The following is a 19104-nucleotide window of genomic DNA, read 5'->3' as shown; positions in this document are numbered from 1 at the left end:
AGCACGGAGACGTAGCGCAGGCATAAACACAACTGAAGCACGGAGACAGAATGCAGGCATAAACACAAGTGAGTGATAGAGTGAGTGAGTTTGGTTTAACGCCGCTTTTAATAGTATTCCAGTTATTTCACGGCGTGTCAGCTTAATGTGGGAGGAAAGCCATAAGTGATGCAGGTCTCAGACATTTACCACTTCAGTGAAACCCACGAGCACGGGTATGGTACTGACAAACCTAGAAACATAATCGGGGCGAACCGGGATTTGAACCCACAATCATAGGTTTCTGGCGTGCCCAAGCGACGCAACTCTGCACAGCGCATCGCGGCGCCTTAGACGACTGGGCCACCGTGCCCCCTAAATACAAGTGAAGCACGGAGACGTAACGCAGGCATAAACACAACTGAAGCACGGAGACATAACGCAGGCATAAACACAGAAGCATGTAGAAGCCTGTCAGCTTCCAGATGTTTATTCTAAACTAGATCAAGCTGGTTAGTGAGGTTTAGTGACATCAGAAATGGGCTTCACAGTGAGGATAGGTTGGAAAGACAGTAATGTTATCAACTGTCCATTGACTGCTTGACTATTTCTCTGAACATTAACAACTTTTAAAATCAAAACTTATTTAAATTTAAATTTTAATGTCTTAATAACAAAACATAACCATGATAACAGTAAACAAACAAAATGCAACCAATACAAATAAACACAGGTTTTCATGCATTTGGAACACACCAAGGAAGAGGAAAAGATTAACCTCAGATTTTTTTGTTATTTCTTAAATTCATACAAACAGGATTAGCTTCCAGTCTATCTATATGTTAAAGACATTTTATATTGTACGACAGTTATGTAACTGAAATAATCACAGCTATACCTAGAATATGCTTCTAGCTGTGTAATTGAACAAAGTTACTCCCCATTTTACCTGATGTTTGGTAGAGAAGCATGACTACCCATCGACTTTGCCTTTGGGATTGAGATAAACAAGGACAAGCAGACACTGACATCCTATGTCAAAGCCCTGAAGACAAGGTTGGAACAGAGCTACAAGATCTCGACATCTGCATCAAAGGAAGCCCAGAAGAAACAGAAGACAGGGTATGATGTCAAAGCCAGAGGGGCAACAGTCCAGTCTGGAGACAACGTCCTGGTGAAGATTCTAGCCTTTGAGGGAGAGCACAAGCTCTCTGACAATTGGGAAGAGGATCTGTGCGTAGTTCTTTCTCAGCCAAACCTGGGCATACCAGTGTTTGTTGTGAAGGAAGAAAATGGAGAAGGAAGGAACAGAACTTTACATCGTAACCTCCTCTTACCCATAGGATCTTTACCAGAGAGAATTGGAGAAGAGCCAATACAACCAGCTCCCACTCCAGGACCAGAGAACCTTAAAGAACCAGAAACAGAGACAGAAACATCAGTGTCGGATCAAGATGAGCGTGGATCCATCTCAAGCCTGCTTGTTGAACTTCCAACGGAGCCTGAAGAAACCACTGTCATCAGCGCAGGATCCTTGGAACGAGATTCTACCTCACAGCCGTAGGGTGATCTGTCGACTGTAGAGGTAGGCAGCCATTCTTCTGGTGGTGACGGCCACATGCCACGGGAATCAGAGAACCCCGGTACAGGAGAAGTGGATGCATGAGAAGGAGAAGCAGCAGATGCTAATGTCAGTGAAGAACAGGACACAGATCCAGGGGGAGGAGCCACTGCTCCTGTCCCAACAGATGACCGATCAAGGCCAAGACCATTGTCACAGCTCATTGTCACTTTACTTAATAACACCAGCAAATGACAAGGACGTCATTTGGGTGCAGGGGGAAGTATGTGGCAGGCTCAAGTCTTTATACATATGTACATAACTTTTAGTTAAGATTTATTAGTTAGTAGTAAGGTTATATGGCCTTGTTACCATTTTAACTAATTAGTGTATTATGATATTTACATTATAAGAATATATAATTAGTTATAATATTAGTTATGTTTTTATACTTCAGTATTTTATACCTTAAACATTCATTCCATAGCTCTGTAACATTAAGAAAGTTTACATATGTACATATGGATGGTATCTAAATATTGCGATTAGAAATAATATATATTGTAGAATGCATTCTTAATTTGATTTATTAGAAACATAATCTTGTATATATTTATAGTTCTTAATGAACTCACAGTTCAGTGAGTTATTATCATCTGTATATGATAGTATTAAAACTCAAAACCTAAATATTTATATAAACTAAGTATTATATGTTAAACCCCTCTGTACAGTAATGAGAAGTAAATGTATGTGTGTATGATTGATTGATACGTCTTGGTAAGTGCTGGTGTATGAGTGGTGTATGTCTGATGAGTGGCTGTTGTACTATATAGTTTTATACACTATCTTACCATAGGATATCACTTGTACACATTGTTGCCGGTATTACCAGTACAGGTTTCACCTATCTGGTATGTGATGTCATCTCAGATATTGTTAAATACATGATTTGAGATGCTTTGAGGTAGCAGCTTCTACTGTAAATCTTGATATTAAGGCTAGAGTGAATTAAATGAGAATAATGCGAGTTGTCTTTGTTTGCATAAATGAAACCTCGCATTTAATTTATTTCTTTTCCAGCTACTTTTCAGTAGTGGCTGGGGGGGCCCTTGACCCGAAAACAAACTGTGTGGCCTAACATATAAAAGGTCCTGCTACTTACTGCTGCTGCCACATATGTGAGCCATTGACTTCATTGTAACCCTGATCGTTTATGTTTTTTCTAATAATTTGCTAATTATTTATTAATCCTGTGATTTATTCATGACATTTCAGGTGACTGAATACACACATACTTTATGCAAAGTAGTAAATTCCAAAGACATCACTTGTGCATGGTTTATTGCACTGCTGGGAATTACGTATCAACATATTCAGCGGTGTTCACGCCATGCATGCCATTATTGCATTGCCAAGTGAAATATGAATATTTTGACAAAGCTGTGTCAGGGGATTGACATGATGATGATATATTCCAGCTATAGGACTGTGGTCTGTAAATATTCATGTCTGACCCAGACAATCCAGTGATTGACATCATGAGCATCGTTCCACTCAATTGGGATAAGATGACATGCATCAACCAAGTCACCCATCCTGACACCAGATCCATTTAGATGCCTCTTACCACAAAACAACACAGAGTTGCTGGGGACCCAGAATCTCACCCAGAATCCCCGCGGGCTCAGTGATAAATGAAGTTGCTCAAGTCATTGTCAATGTCGAAATGTGCCTCTGTTCACCCAGCAGTGAATGGGTACCCAGTAGGATGAGATGGCAATGCGGTTGTTAACCTTCTAGCGCCTAACAGGCGGCTTGGGTTGTATACTCCCCAGGGAGCTGAGAATGATTCTTAAGTGCACACTGATCCAGTGACCAGGGTAATAATAGCTCTTTGAGCATGTCCCTGAGTGGTGTGGAAATATAAATGGCCTATTACTATGGCATCATCACTGCTCCAGGCAGACTCTCAAGCTCCTTGTCTGCCAGACCTGCAAGTAGATGCTTGCTTCCTTGTTACATGCCATCAATCAGTCTTGGCCATCCACACAGCTGGAGGGTTTCCTCAGTGTATTTGTCATGATCAATTTTCCTTCATACAACATTATATGACGCAGCAAGTACCTGGTGCAACACATGCATCACATGATAGCCAGCTGGTCAGCTGTCACAAATATTGATGACATAATCGTAAAACATCACATGTTTATGTGCACATAATCGTGAAGTACAGTATGATGACATTAACATGACAAAGAACATTGCTAAATAACACGGAACACTAGGAATAGTGAATTGGTTCATACCTCCATGTCAGAGTGAGGAGATCTGACTGGTCCACTTGGTCTTGATAAAATACTTTATCTTACTTCCATATTAGAATGATGAAATCTGATTTGTCCACGTGATCTTGATAAAATACTATGTATCCCGCCTTGGAGGGAAGTTTCTCAGTTGGGGAATAAATCTGTTATGCCCCGCCACGAGCAAGACAGGCTGCATGTGGATTTCTGAGAGGCAGACTAATCCCTTATGCCCCCCTTAGAAGCAAGAATCTGCACGCTTTTTCTCAGTCAGTGAAAGTCACATGATATAGCAGAAACTAACCTTTGCCCCTTTGAACAGATGTTTTCTATCAATTTTGAATTTGGTCTAATTCTTTTACAATGTCATTAAGATAAATTCTCTGGTTCGTGGTATAAAACCTAACACGGGAGGCATAAAACCCCATGTACCAGGAGCGATCCTGCTGTTCTTGGTAAATAAAGGTCACTGAGTCCAAAGATCGATGTTCTGTAGAAAACGTGCAACTCTTACAAAAAACGCACTGGTTGCATGTAGAAACAACAATAGATTGCATGTTCACTATCAGTTGCACATGTCTATGCTCTGTGTGCTTAAAACAACCCCTGCTTTCTAGTCAACTTCTCGGCCATGTTTTATCATGCGACACATGTCTGGTGGCCTTGACCCTTCCCCAAATTCTGATCGATAACTTTCTACAATTATCATACATGTAAATCAGTCACAGATGCTGAATCACATACTTTGCTTATAACCATGTGGGATTATTTACACACGTCACATTCAACTGCAGCTGGTCAGTGGAGTGCTGCTTGAAAATGATTTGCAAATTAATCAATTCAATATTGTTCGCTTTTGTGTTAATTTATTTTTTCAAACTGACATATTTTCACTGGTGATTGAGAAAAAACAGTCCTGCTTACTCTTGTCACACATTCAAACACTGTAACCAGCGTTAGAAATTGGCTCTAGTCCTGTAGTCCTTACCAAACTGCCCAATAGTAAAGGTATCCTAAGGACTAGTAGAAATTGTCCCATTTTAAGGGTTTTGCTATATGTTATCATTATAAGGAATAGTGGACAAAAACTGTTAGTTTCTAACCCTGGTAACAGTGGTAGAAATAAACATTTTTACTCCACTAGTCCTTATAATGATAACATATAGCAAACCCGTAAAAATGGCAAATTTCTACTGGTCCTTATGATACCTTAACTATTGGGCAGTTTGGCCTGGACTACAGGACTAGTGGTAATGTCTAACGCTGTGTAAATGTTGGAAAAGTACTGCATACCAAGAAACATAGGTTTTTAGCAAGGAGTTTATTACAGAAATAAACAAGTGAGAGCTGTTTTTCATACAATAAAACACTGCAGGGGTGGTTTATTTTCTCTGCAGTGTTTTATTATATGATAAACAATGTCGATGAGTCGCTTATTTCTTTTATGATATATCAACATCATGTACATCCTCTTTAAGGATCTTAATATGACGTACAAACTTAACAAATACTGACCTGTATTCGAATAATGATGACTCCCTGAATATAATCAAGCAACCAAGAACAAGGCACCAAACATGAATCAAACATTGTCAAAGAATTTGCATGCCATCGTGTTTGTAAAGATTTACTTCAGACCAGCTGTGCAAACCTAAGTTTTAACCAAACAGACACATTTCAGTGGCCGTGCCAAAAGACGTTAAAAGATGGTACTTGTTGTTACCCTGTCTGGCGCCCGGCTTTAAGGGGCTAAAACAAGGACTGGTCAGCTCGGAGTCAGTATATTGTGTCTGAGTGGGGTATCCTTGTTAAACTGCGGCATGGTATCTCAGTGGGCTGGCACTCTATAAACCAGCATTAGGACTAGTACCAGCAGCCACACACGTACATGCAAGTCGCTATATGAGTACAATAATTTTAAAAGTGACGTTAAACCCCATTTCACCTCACCACCTGAGCTTAAACACAGCTACAAGTATGTTAGCCAAAGACTAGTTAAGGTCACAGTTAGCCATTGTGTCACATGGCTTTGAATTCACGAGTATACATGAATGAAAGGGTATTTAATAATTCACTGGATGGTTTTGACAGAAAAGCGTCGGTCGGAACACTGTAAGGATAACGTGAATCGTATTAAAGAACGAGGAAAGCATATATCCTGACAAGCCTCGATTCCAGTACTTTTGAATGCTTTAGAAGAGGGTACAACACCCTTAGACTCGCTGCCCAGCCATTATCCACTGTTTTCATAACAAATGTAACTGATACCTTGAAAAAGATATTCCACAGTAGACAGATATTGTTCAGACTGGAACAGCTGTGGCTGAGTGATATTCTGTACAAACAAGTTAGGTTTTAATTCTTTTTTAGCCATAGCTTTATACACATTCTATTTCAGGTTTGGATCAAGTACATAGTTTATTTACTATGTCTTACTTTTGCCATATAATTGTATTTCAACTTAAACATTAATACCATAGCTTATCTGTCTCATTCAGTCTATTATTTATACAGCCTTTACTAACCATGCCACTGCATGCTTTTTTACCTTTCTCTTCTGACAGAATAAACAGCCACCATCTCACACCCTGTAGCCGATTGTTGTGTTAACCACCCCGACCACTAGATGCTACTACACTGGAGCCCCGGTGAGGATGTGATGGGACCACGAGGAAACTGATGTACACCCGAGACCAACCACGGCCTCATGTGACGTCACACTTAAGGCACATAAACGATTGACACGCAGCCAAGTTGAAGTGATAGCTGCCAGTGTGTATAATTGTGTAATCCCTTGTCTCTTGTGAATTTCCATGTATATTTCTGTATTCTTTTGTATACTATAGTGATGGCATTGCTATGCTGTACTTGTCATGTGACATATATATAAAATCTGTACTATAATCTGTGTGTTTGTGCATACGTTGTTTGCTATATACATGTATTATACTATGGCCTATTTCAGGAGAGCTCCGAACATATCAATTATTCATGCCAGTCTTACATGCCAGTCTTTGTATTTGTGTTTAGTATCTAAGCACTGTATGATTGGTCTGTGTGTGTTTGTGGCTTGGTAGTTAGTAAAATCAACCACTTAACTAACATAAACCATATAGCTATTACTTTAATTCCTAAATAGAGTGATAGGTTAATTGTGAGGTTAGCTCACTACATGTACATGTAGTTCATTAGCAGTTGTTGTCTTGCTACACTCAGGGAATTGTTGCTTGCTTTTCTAGTGTTGTCTTTGGTGTTGGTTTGCAATTGGTGTTCACTTTGTTTTTGTACTGAATTACATTCCGTGTTCTACATCGTGCTGCTAAGGTTCATAGTCTTTGCTTTATCATGTAGGATCAGTTGCTTATACTTGACCCAATATCTGCGCGAGCCAAAGTACAAACTACACTGATGCACATTGCATTCTAGTACTTAGATAATATTACTTGATGTGGTAAGTCATCATTAGCATGTGTTGAAGACAATCTTCAGTAAGTGGCTTGTGTGGTACCTATACACTACATATCTACATACTTAGGTTACATAGCAATTCCATTGACCTTGCCAATTATTCCTTATAAGACACACGTAATGGGTACATTAACATAGTATTCCTACACCGTGTGACATCATTGCACTTTGAGTTCACACGAGTATGTAGTTAAACACATTCAATTAGGTAACTGTGTAGTTTCTTTTGAGTGTGATTACATCGCACTCCAGTATCACACAGTTGCCAATTTTTTTTATTGGTATATTTAAGTATCTTTCAGCCTTTTTTTTTTACTTTTTTTACTTTGGATTTTGAGCTACATGTCACAATGGTTGAAGGAGGACCTTCTGAGGACAAGGTGAAGAAATTACTTTCTTCTTTTCAAAAACTGAAACTTCACCCGAAAGCTGACACAACAGAAGACTTGCTGAAGTAGATGTCTGAAGTCGGTCAGGCAAAGAAGGAACATGGTCAAGCACAAGCAGGTTCAGAGTGTTCTTCCGTGCCTACTACTGTCATTCTCGCCCATACTCCACAGCTTCCATACTTTCAATACTTTACTGGTGACAGGAAAGGGGATGCTGGAATCGATCAATGGAGACTAGAGTATACTTGTATGTCTACTCGTTACACGTCAAAGATCGTTGCTCAAGCTGTTCGGCACACGTTACGTGGTAGGGCTGCTAGAGTGGCTATGCATGTAGACAAGGATGTCCCATTGGAGACACTCATCTCCATGCTTGCTAGCGTGTTTGGTGATGTTCACACGGTACACAACATTATGTCACAGTTCTACACAGCCAAGCAAGGGGATGAAGAAAGTGTAGCAGAGTGGTCATGCCGACTAGAGGATATTTTGAGCCAAGGAGTCACACTTGGAAAAGTACAGCCTGGACAAACAGAAGTGTTACTTAGGACTACCTTATGGACCGGACTTAGATCTCAACTGAGGGACCTCACAAGTCACACGTTTGATCAAGGTGGATCATTTGAAGACTTCCTCTGAGAGGCGGACCATGGGCCTGGACACAGAGCATGTCAGCACTCAACAGCAATTGGTTGCAGAGTTAGTTGATAAGCCTACTGAGATTAATATCATTGTCAATGGTGTTAGTTCCAGGGCTTTACTTGACACAGGAGCGAGCATTTCTTCTATTTCCGAATCTTACTGCAAACAGAACTTCAGTGTGATTCCTATTGAGCCACTTAAACACATCCTTAACATCGAGTGTGCAGATGGAGAATTTTTACAGTACAGTGGGTATATTGTTGTGGAAATTCAGGGATCAGGAAGTGTTTCATCTAAAGTCCAATGTTTACTTCTTGTGGTTCCTGACAGTTGTTACAACCAGACAGTTTCAATTACCCTAGGTACCAAGGTTATCTCTGTCTACATGCTCCAGTGCAAGGGGGAGTTCGGGCAAAGATTCCTTCAGAAAGCAGACCTCCATACTCCTTGGTACATGTGGTATTGGCCCCTCATTCTATGTCCCTTCAGGAGACAGAACTTGTCAAGAACAACTACTCCATAGGACGAATTATAAGTTCAGAGCCAGATCGCAAGATAATTCCAGCTAATTCTGAAATTGTTATTCGTGGACATGTGATACAGCCCCTACCTTACAGATCCACTTGTGCCATTATTCAGCCTACAAGAGGATCAGTCATCCCCGACGACCTTGACATTGAACCAACTTTAGTATCATATGATGGAAGAGGACAGACGATGTTTGTGGACATACATGTATCAAACCTCATAACTCATTCTGTTTCCATTCCAGGGTGCAAACTTTGAAAGTAGATTTATGATTTGTTTGTTTCTTTGTTTGTTGTTTAACGACTCGCTCAGCAATATTCAAGCTGTATGACAGCGTTCTGTAAATAATCGAGTCTGGACCAGACAATCCAGTGATTGATATCATGAGCATCAATGCCCGCAATCGGGATACGATGACATGCATCAACCAAGTCAGTGAGCCTGACCACCTGATCCCCTTAATCGCCTCTTAAGACAAGCATAGTCGCCTTTTACGCCAAGCATGGGTTGCTGAAGATGTATTCAACCCCTGATCTTCACAGAAGTAGACTTATGAAGGAGGTTTGTGACATTCTAGATATATCTAAGTCAATGACTACCATCCATGGGGAATGGCATGACAGAAAGGTTTACGCAAACACTTCTTGACATGCTTGGTACCCTGCAGCCAAGCCAGAAGCAGGATTGGACATCACATGTGGGACACTTAGTCCATGTCTACAATGCTACTAGGCAGGAGTCGACTTGCTACACTCCGTTCTCCTTGATGTATGGAAGAGAGCCTCGCCTAGCTATTCACCTTGCATTTGGAATCGAAACCAACGGAGATAGGCACATTCGAACATCTTAAGCTGAAGCTCTTATAGACTTGTTGTTACAGTAACGCAATTGAATGTTTCATGTTTTAGGTAAACAGGTGGCAGGGAACATCTACAATGTCCGTCTATGGTGAAAAAATAGAATGAAATGTTAACAAAGCATACATAAATAGTTTCTTTCCTTATCATAAATATAACGTGTTGCCTTAGCTTGACTTTCAGTGGCTGTTTTTGCCTGCACCCCATGAGAACAAGCATTGCTGGAGAAATATGCTATGCATAGCTGGCTGACATGTGCCCTGAATATTAATGGGTGCATGTGCTTACCACTTAATCATAACATTTATACACTGTAATTGAAAGGAAGATAGGCCTTGCTAGATCACACCACCATAAATTAATAACCAGTGCAACGTTGATCTTGTACCATAATCAAATAGAAGTATGGTCTCTTCATTAATAAATACTTATGCACATGCACGTATTCCATTAACGTGATAAATAAATAAAACCATTGACTGCAAAACACCCTGGCAGATTCTATTCATATTCTAATGTAACAAAGACGGCACTGTTATAACTGGCTTGGGTCCTTGGTTTGGAGAACCAACTTAACAATATGTATTTTTTGTAAATTCCTACCAGTTCTCATGGTCCATCCTCTTCAACTGAGCTGTGGGGCCAAGCTTCTGTATCTATCTAGGCCTAACACTTTGCAACAGCTCTAAGTATTCAAGGTCATTTCCGTCGTCTGTTGTCGCCTAGTTGCCCTGGTTGCACAAGTTGTACAATCGCGCATTTCAACGCTTTGGTGCACTCCCCGCTGTCTTATTTCATTGATCGACTGTCACTAGGGTGATTTTATACTGACTGACATTTCTACGCCGCATTTGCTCCGCGACTCCAAAACAATAACAAGTTAGAGTTACGGTCCCTGTATAAGGGAGATAACTTACATACAAACAAACGAGGATACCACAATTAAATACTTATAATAATATTATAATTATAATTATTTTATAGCCTGCAACCTCGGGGTATCGCGTTACTTGTCATGTACGCTAAACGGAACAAAATGCGCTCACTAACCTTTATGTTTATCAGATATCATTTATTTTATCAAACGATGCATATTTTACTGATAAAAGTTCATTATTTACATCAGTAGCTCCGAGTAAAAAGCCGGGCCTTGCGCTCTGTTTGACAATGGAGGGAACTCCATCGTATCGCGGTACAGAGAAAAGTTGTGTATGGAGGTCCGAAATGGACAAAAAGAGGACATAATTCTACCAACCACTTGGTATGATCATGCCAGACATCAGTGATTTGTCAAGACAAGTGCAAAGACAGCACAAGTAAAATTCTAAATGTGTTATAGGTAAATAGTAATAGGTATTCAATGCATATTTACCGAAAAGTAAGAGAACAATATTTTTATAAGTCAACAACAAAATATCAGAAATGATATTCTAAGATTGTTTATAAAAAAATTTGGATAACAATCATTTGTCACAAAATGGAAAAATGTTAAAAGTCAACAATAAATATATATAAAGCATTCCTGATATGCCCAAAGTATGTATTTATCTTTGGCTACTTGTGAAAAAAGTATTTCTAAGTTTGGCATTATGGCCCTTACGATTTCCCAATAGATTCTGGGCACAGAGCGGGGAAAAATGTGCGGGCTACGTAACTTACGTTACCTTATTAGTCGCCATGAATATGCAGATGATCTAGTTCAAGTCGACAGAGAAAGTTTACTTGGGGAACTGTGGGTTATATCGTTGGCCATTGACAGATCGGGGTAAGGCAATATTTCAAATGATGCCAGAAGTAAGTATCAACGCATTAATAACTCCTTACTTACAGCTGACGGAACATTCCGAGGACATTGAAATTGTTTACGAAGTGAGCACCTCCTGGTTACTGATTTGCATTAATAGACAGCCGCTAAGAGGCGTGTCCCGCGTGAACTACCGGAAATCACAAATGCCGCGATACGATGAATGCCGCAGTAACGGAGGGTCCGCTTATACATGGATAGGGGTATCGAAGAGACACAAAGACTACCTACAATGGATAGTCAAAGACGAGAATACCCAACACTGGATAGTCAAAGACGAGAATACCCAACACTGGATAGTCAAAGACGAGAATACCCAACACTGGATAGTCTAACGAGAATACCCAACACTGGATAATCTAACGAGAATACCCAACACTGGATAGTCTAACGAGAATACCCAACACTGGATAGTCAAAGACGAGAATACCCAACACTGGATAGTCTAACGAGAATACCCAACACTGGATAGTCAAAGACGAGAATACCCAACACTGGATAGTCTAACGAGAATACCCAACACTGGATAGTCAAAGACGAGAATACCCAACACTGGATAGTCTAACGAGAATACCCAACACTGGATAGTCAAAGACGAGAATACCCAACACTGGATAGTCTAACGAGAATGCCCAACATTCGCATCACTGAACACAAGATATCGTCTGACGAAGAAGACTCCAAATCCGCCAAATCAGATCTGATAAAGATCCCCCACCACCGTCTTGCACTCCAAGAAAACCACACCACCAGACGTCTTGCACTCCGCGAAAACCACACCACCAGAAACACTTGTTACAGATTTTATACAAGACACGTGTACGAAAACCTACATGCCAAAATCCACGAAGCGACATAGCACATCATTCAATTCCGCCGAAAAGAGGTGTCCACAGTGTGTATGATATTCGGTCTTCCCTGAACATATTCCAGAATTGTCTTGCCTCTATCCTTCCACATTTTGGTGCCGAGAAGAGTGAGTGGGGTGTTGATGGTTTCTACGCCGTTTTCAGCGATATTCCAGCAATATCACGACGGGAGACACAAAAATGAACGAGGGTTTCATGACATGTTACATTTTCACGAATAATTTGCAAAATACTTCTATTTTTATGGAAACACGTACTAAAGCTATATTTGAAACGCTAATACTGTAATCGAGCATCGATATCTTTCAAGAGGAACTAAACCACTGTGTAGAGGCCAACAGTAGTGAGCACTCAAGTTTGGTAGACTTTTGATTGCTCCCGATGTTAGAAAGCAGTTCGAAATTACATAAACATTCCACATGCAATACGTAGCTCTTGACAAATTATTGTACACTTGGAGGCGATGTTACAACGAGGATCACTCCCAATGTCAGGGTCAAAGTATGCGAACCCGGTCGCATCAAAACAAAAATTAGAGTTTATAATAGATATGCGTATCTCCTTGTCTTCTATAGTCTGGTGTCTAACGAAATATCAGTAACTTTGAAATTATAAATAAATGGTTTAAACACTCATGACAGTACACGGACAATATCCAGAGTTTTCCTCCAAAAATGTATTAGTTTAGATGGTAATTAACAACAATACATCTGATCACACCTAAATAATGAAGCGAAAATAACCAAAAACATAAGTATCACAGTTGCGAAAGACTGTGGGAAAATAAACCTGTGTCTAATAGGATACAAACCCGTGAAGATCCGGGGTAGAAAAGGTCTTCAGCAAGCCATTCTTGCCGTAAAAGGCAACCATTGCTTGTCGTAAGATACGACTAACGGGATCGGGTGGTCAGGCTCGTCGACTTACTTGATGCATGTCATCGTATCCTAATTGCGTAGATGGATGTTCATGGCGTCAATCACTTGATTGTCTGGTCGGTTGCTATCCACAAAGTGATATTCGTGTTTTTAGATTTTGCTAAAAGGCCGATTTGATCATAACGTAGCGGTTCAGGTGTTGGTTTTCACGCGGAATACCCGGGTTCGATTCCCATCATGGTCAAAAAAATTTCTAAACGAGGAGAAAAACAATATGTCATGTCTCTTAAATTGAAAATGTTGAACCTATATCCGTATCTACCTCGAAAAGAGACTCGTCAAGATTCAGGGTAGAATAGGTCTTCAGCAACATATGCTTGCCGTAAAAGGCGACTATGCTTGTAGTAAGAGGCGACTAACGGGACTCGGTCTGTCAGGCTCGTTGACTTGGTTGATGCACGTCATCGTATCTCAATTGCGTTGATCGATGCTCATGATGTCAATCACTGTATTGTCTGGTAAAGACTTGATTATTTACAGACCGCTGTCATATAGTTGGAATATTGCTGAGTGCGGCGTTAAACAACAAACAAAACCCCGACAAGACTTAAGCACAACCTGCTAATATTTGACAATGCACCTGGAAGGGGTCAAAGTACATTCTCCGGGGGCTAAGCGTTCGTATCAAGTGCATGAGTGAGTGAGTTGGGTTTAACATGCCCCTTTGAACATTATTTTAGTTATATCACGGCGTGTCAGCTTCATGTGGGAGGAAGGCCCAAACTGATGCCACTTTGGTGAACCTTCCACAACGGGTATGGTTCTGATTAACAGTAAAATGTGTGAGTGAGTGAGTATTGTTTTACGCCGCGTTTAGCAATATTCCAGCAATTTCACGGCGGGGGACATCAGAAATGGGCGTTGTACCCATGTCGGGAATCGAACCCGGGGTCTTCGGCTTGACGAGCGAACGCTTTAACCACTAGGCTACCCGACCGCTCCTATGTTGTAACATAACTAGGACGAGCCGGGATTCGAACCTACGCGCTCAAGGCACGAAGCATGAACTTAATATTCGTAGTTTTAGGCAATGATATCACAAAATATATCCTGTGTTACATATGAAGCTGCATGTACGGGGGCTGGTCCAAAAGATCTAAGCCTAACAAACAAAACCAACAATTGTGAAAGTGTTTACAATTATATTTTGCAACATAATCTCCTTGCTTCTCAATACACTTCTCATATCGATTGTGAAGCTTTTCAATTCCAATCAGGTAAAAGTTTTCTGAAGCTACCCTGAAAAACCCATTCACGGCAGATCCATTTGGACCCCTTTCACGTTCAACTGGCTGTCACTAATATACAAACGGCCTCAACAGACCAAATACACTTGCAATGAACTACTCAAACAATGTACGACATTGACCAGTTCACTTTGTTATGGCCCATAGTTGGAAGTAGGCCAGGCTTAGAATATTTTGACCAGCCCTCGTTCATTCGTGAACCATCATCACATTAGATGTGAAGTCACGTGTAACCTGGTTGCGTCCGTGTCGACCAATATAGGTCCCTTTATAAGTCAAGGATGTTTTTATGCTGTTTATTTTGTAAACATGCTTTGAGTTGAAAGCATAAAACTTCAGATAATCTATATTTTTCTAGTGAATAAAACAATATAATTATTTCCTAAGAGGAGTAGGACTGGCGATCAGGCAAGGCCTATTTGTACAATGGCAATTAACAACTGATGAAAGTAACTTTACATAAAATATTCTGAACACCGAAAGAAACGCGAAATCTTCAAGTTCCTATTTAATATGGGAAAATGGTTGTGAAAACGGTTGGCTGCTATGGTTCCATTGTAATGGGTTTTAATTGTTTCAAAATGACCCTAACCAGAGTTAAGGGCAGTGAACTCTAAATCCACAGCGCTCAAACGCACCGACGTTGAAGTCAGTGTGGGATGTATACGCACGAAATGCACGTGCTGCTTATACCGCAAAAACTGTCCGTGAAGATGTTGTCTTTAAAAGCCACGAAAGTGTCACTGTGAATCATTCACTCATCAACGTCAGTGACGTTGCCACGACTGTCACAGATCGATCGAGAGAGAGCTATTGGGCAACTTCAAGCTGGTAAGAGTGTTCGGAGAGTTGCAAACACCGTTAACGTCCATGTTTCCACCATCTAGCGTCTGCAGGAAAGATTCCAGACAACTAACAGCACCAGAGACAGGCAACACCGGCAGACGACGTGTGACAAATACAACGCCAGGACCGTCACATTCACAGGTCACATCTGCAAGAACGTTTCCTGTCGGCCAGTGAAACTGCTAGGAACGTCGTTGGAAACCACGGGAGGGCTGTAAGTTCCAACACAGTAAGACGGCGACTTCGTGACAGAGGGCTTCAGTGTAGGCGACCATCACAAGGTCCTGTTCTCACTCAACGTCACTGTCTCCTGAGACTACAGTGGGCCCAAGCACGCTTGAATTGGCGTCATCAGCAGTGGAGAAGAGTTCTGTTCTCTGATGAAAGTCGGTATTGTGTTGATCGTGCCGATGGACGTGTTAGAGTATGGCGACGTCGCAGTGAGAGCTATCATGACCAGTGTGTCCTTGAACGGAACTCGTGGGGTGGTCCTAGTGTCATGGTTTTGGGTGGAATAGGGTTAAATCAGAGAACTGACCTTGTAATCTTTCAGAACGTTGGAGCTGGTAGGTGCAATGGTGTCACTGCTCAGCGTTACATCGATCAGGTGTTGAGGCCCCAGGTTGTACCGTTTTTTGCAAGACATGACAACTTCCAATTTCAACAGGATAACGCCCGTCCCCACACCGCCAGGATTACTCAAGCCTTCTGGCAACAGCACAATATCAACACCATGCCCTGGTCGGCTCTTAGCCTTGATCTCAACCCTATTGAACACTTGTGGGATGAAGTGCAGAGACGTTTGAACATGGCGCGTCCGAGGACAAAGACAGCTGCACAGCTCGAGGTTACCATCCTGCAGGTGTGGCGTCACATCCCCATGAACACTATCAACCGTCTTATTCACTCCATGCACAGACGGTGTGTCGCGCTTGTGAATGCAAATGGGGGCCATACCAGGTATTGAGGTGTACCCATACTTCAGTTGACTTCAGCATAGTCACGTGGTGTTGTATTGATGGATACAGAAGATGTCTGATGTCCAGAGAACTGACTCTTTCTTATTGCTAATGAATTGTGTTGTATCCATCATTATTATGTTTATACCAGCTGAAAAAAAATACATCATGTTCCTATACCTTCTTGATTCGCGTTTCTTTTGGTGTTCAGTATACTATTAAGTTTGAATTAACTGCACCTGTTTCAAATATCACGATGCAAATATACAAATCTGGACTTCTTCAGTGGCATTTAGAAGTTGGTGTGATGAAGTAAGACAAGTTCTATGGATGAACAACTTCTTTATTACAATTTGTGCGACGTTTCGGTGTAGATCCTAACACCTTTATCAAGCATGTGATGATCACTTGCTTCTTGTGTTGAGCCTTTTGTCGGCCGGGATGCGTCTTGTGTTCACCACTCTCAGCCAGAGGCTACACACCAGGCCGAGCGGCGGAAACATCGAACGTTTCCTTCGAAGAAGGCAAAGTCTGGAAAGGTAATTGGCTTCGGTTTTCTGGGATTCCAAAGGAGCCCTACTGGTGGACTACCTCCCGAAGGGTCAGACCATTAATGTGTTTTGGTAATCTGTAAAGGCAACTGCGTACAGCAAGCTTCTTCCCACCGCGTGACACCTTGGTGACGCTCGGTGATACAGGGTATTATATTTACATTCAAGTTTGAATGGAAGATATGGAGTGGGGAACGGTTCCTATACTTCCAGCACCTGTGCAGCTCAGTGGCACGAGCCTTTACCCAGATGGAGATAAGACACACTGGATAAACGAGGGTGGAACTTTCGAGCCTTTCCTATATGGAGATATGATACACTGGATAAACGAGGGTAGAACTTTCGAGCCTTTCCTATATGGAGATATGATACACTGGATAAACGAGGGTGGAACTTTCGAGCCTTTCCTATATGAAGATACGATACACTGGATAAACGAGGGTGGATCTTTCGAGCTTTTCCTATATGGAGATATGATACACTGGATAAACGAGGGTGGAAGTTTCGAGCTTTTCCTATATGGAGATATGATACACTGGATAAACGAGGGTGGAACTTCCGAGCCTTTCCTATATGGAGATATGATAAACTGTATAAACGAGGGTGGAACTTTCGAGCCTTTCCTATATGGAGATATGATGCACTGGATAAATGAGGGTGGATCGTTCGAGCCTTTCCCATATGGAGATATGATACACTGGATAAACGAGGGTGGAATTTTCGAGCCTTTCGTATACATCTTCCTGAGGCAAGAGAGTACTGACCCTAAAAGTCCAGTTTCCACACTTGTCGAACTTGGCATGCATTATGGAGTTACATTTTGGCTGGACTAACGAGTCTATGCGTAGTCCAATCAAAATCGCGCACCGAAATTGAAATCCGGTTCGTAAACTGTCGTGCAGATTTCGGTCGATTGCAGGATTTGCAAAGCATGTGCACCGCCAACTCGTTTTCAGCAGATATTTTCCAAATCTTCTCATGTATTTTATCAAGGTGCTCACGTGATTTGATGCATTTCGCGATGTGAGACCCGATTTATCCCAATATAGATCTTGATTATCAGATCGTCCTGACCGGGCGCCACCATTTTGTGTGAAGCAAACGCAATTGATACGAGAAGTGGAATCTGATTGGCCCATAGGAGAGGCTTAGACGGGACATAACTGGTAATAGCCATTTGGCGGGACCTATCTTCCTACCCGAAATCCATAATGCAAGCGCAGAATGGTGCTTAAAGTAAGATGTTATTGCATGGTGCCAGGCGCCACGCCTTATTTCTTATGGGTTTGAGAATACTACATAGGGGCATGGACCATGGGCCATGGGGATGAGTAATCGTTGGAAAGATATAGGCCTATAGCATATGGCTGTATGGAAAACGTAGGCCCATTTCCGTGTAGTGAATTCTGCCTGTCAAGAGGGGCGGAGGCAGGGTTACAGGATATCGCTATGTGGGTTACATTGTCGAGAGGGTCGGAGACAGGCCTACAGCATATCGTTGATCCATTTCCGTGTCGCGAAGTCTTCCTGTCGAGAGGGTCGGGAAAAAGGCATATAACATATCGCTATAAGTGAAACATTGACCCAATTTCAGTGTCGCGAGATATTAGCACTTTTGGACAGTGTGAATAATGTAATAGTTAAAAATAACAAACATAATCACAACGTTGTGGGTTTCAATCTTAACAATATCTGCATGTGTCCATGTGCAGAGCAACTTCATTATAAAATAATATTACAATATTGTAGTTATTACCTTGAAAAGATTAATTTTATAAAAAATATTAATAACTTGACCTCTGTAGATATATCAATGTCAGCAGTATCGTTAACCACTATGATTGTGTCAACCTATTACCCCATGTTTGAAAACAAAAAAACAACAACGGGGCGGTGGGGTAGCCTATAGTGGCTAAAGCGTTCGCTCATCACGCCGTCCCGGGTTCGATTTCCCACATGGGTACAATGTGTGAAGCCCAGTTTTGGTCTGCCTTGATATTGCTGGAATATTGCTAAAGGCGGCGAAAAACCATACTCACTCACTCACTGAAAACAAAAACAAGTGTTTCAGGAAGTCATTGTTGTGAAAACATAGTTTTGTTTTCATGTTTGTTTTCTACTTCTATATAACATAAATATTTAAACTAAAAAGTGCCATAT

General features: G+C 41.3%; 1 protein-coding gene across 3 annotated transcripts in view; it reads right to left on the bottom strand.

Annotated features, from left to right (window-relative positions):
- Positions 1-10610, bottom strand: part of LOC139453955 (pyruvate dehydrogenase phosphatase regulatory subunit, mitochondrial-like) — a 64794-nt gene extending 54184 nt beyond the window's left edge. The window contains exon 1 of one of the 3 annotated variants that reach the window (XM_071235402.1): positions 10334-10610. The gene's annotated coding sequence lies outside the window, so the exon portion shown is untranslated. Of the gene's footprint in view, positions 1-3849; positions 3894-6394; positions 6488-10333 lie in introns of those variants that run through there. The other 2 variants (XM_071235403.1, XM_071235404.1) reach the window with 2 other exon arrangements.
- Between the last annotated feature and the right edge of the window lie 8494 nt (positions 10611-19104).

The sequence above is a fragment of the Haliotis cracherodii genome, unplaced genomic scaffold (genome assembly GCF_022045235.1).
Source record: "Haliotis cracherodii isolate W230 unplaced genomic scaffold, xgHalCrac1.p SCAF_10, whole genome shotgun sequence".
NCBI lineage: Eukaryota > Metazoa > Mollusca > Gastropoda > Lepetellida > Haliotidae > Haliotis > Haliotis cracherodii.
Note: the sequence above shows the minus strand (reverse complement) of the source record. Positions and strands in the feature narration are given on the sequence as shown.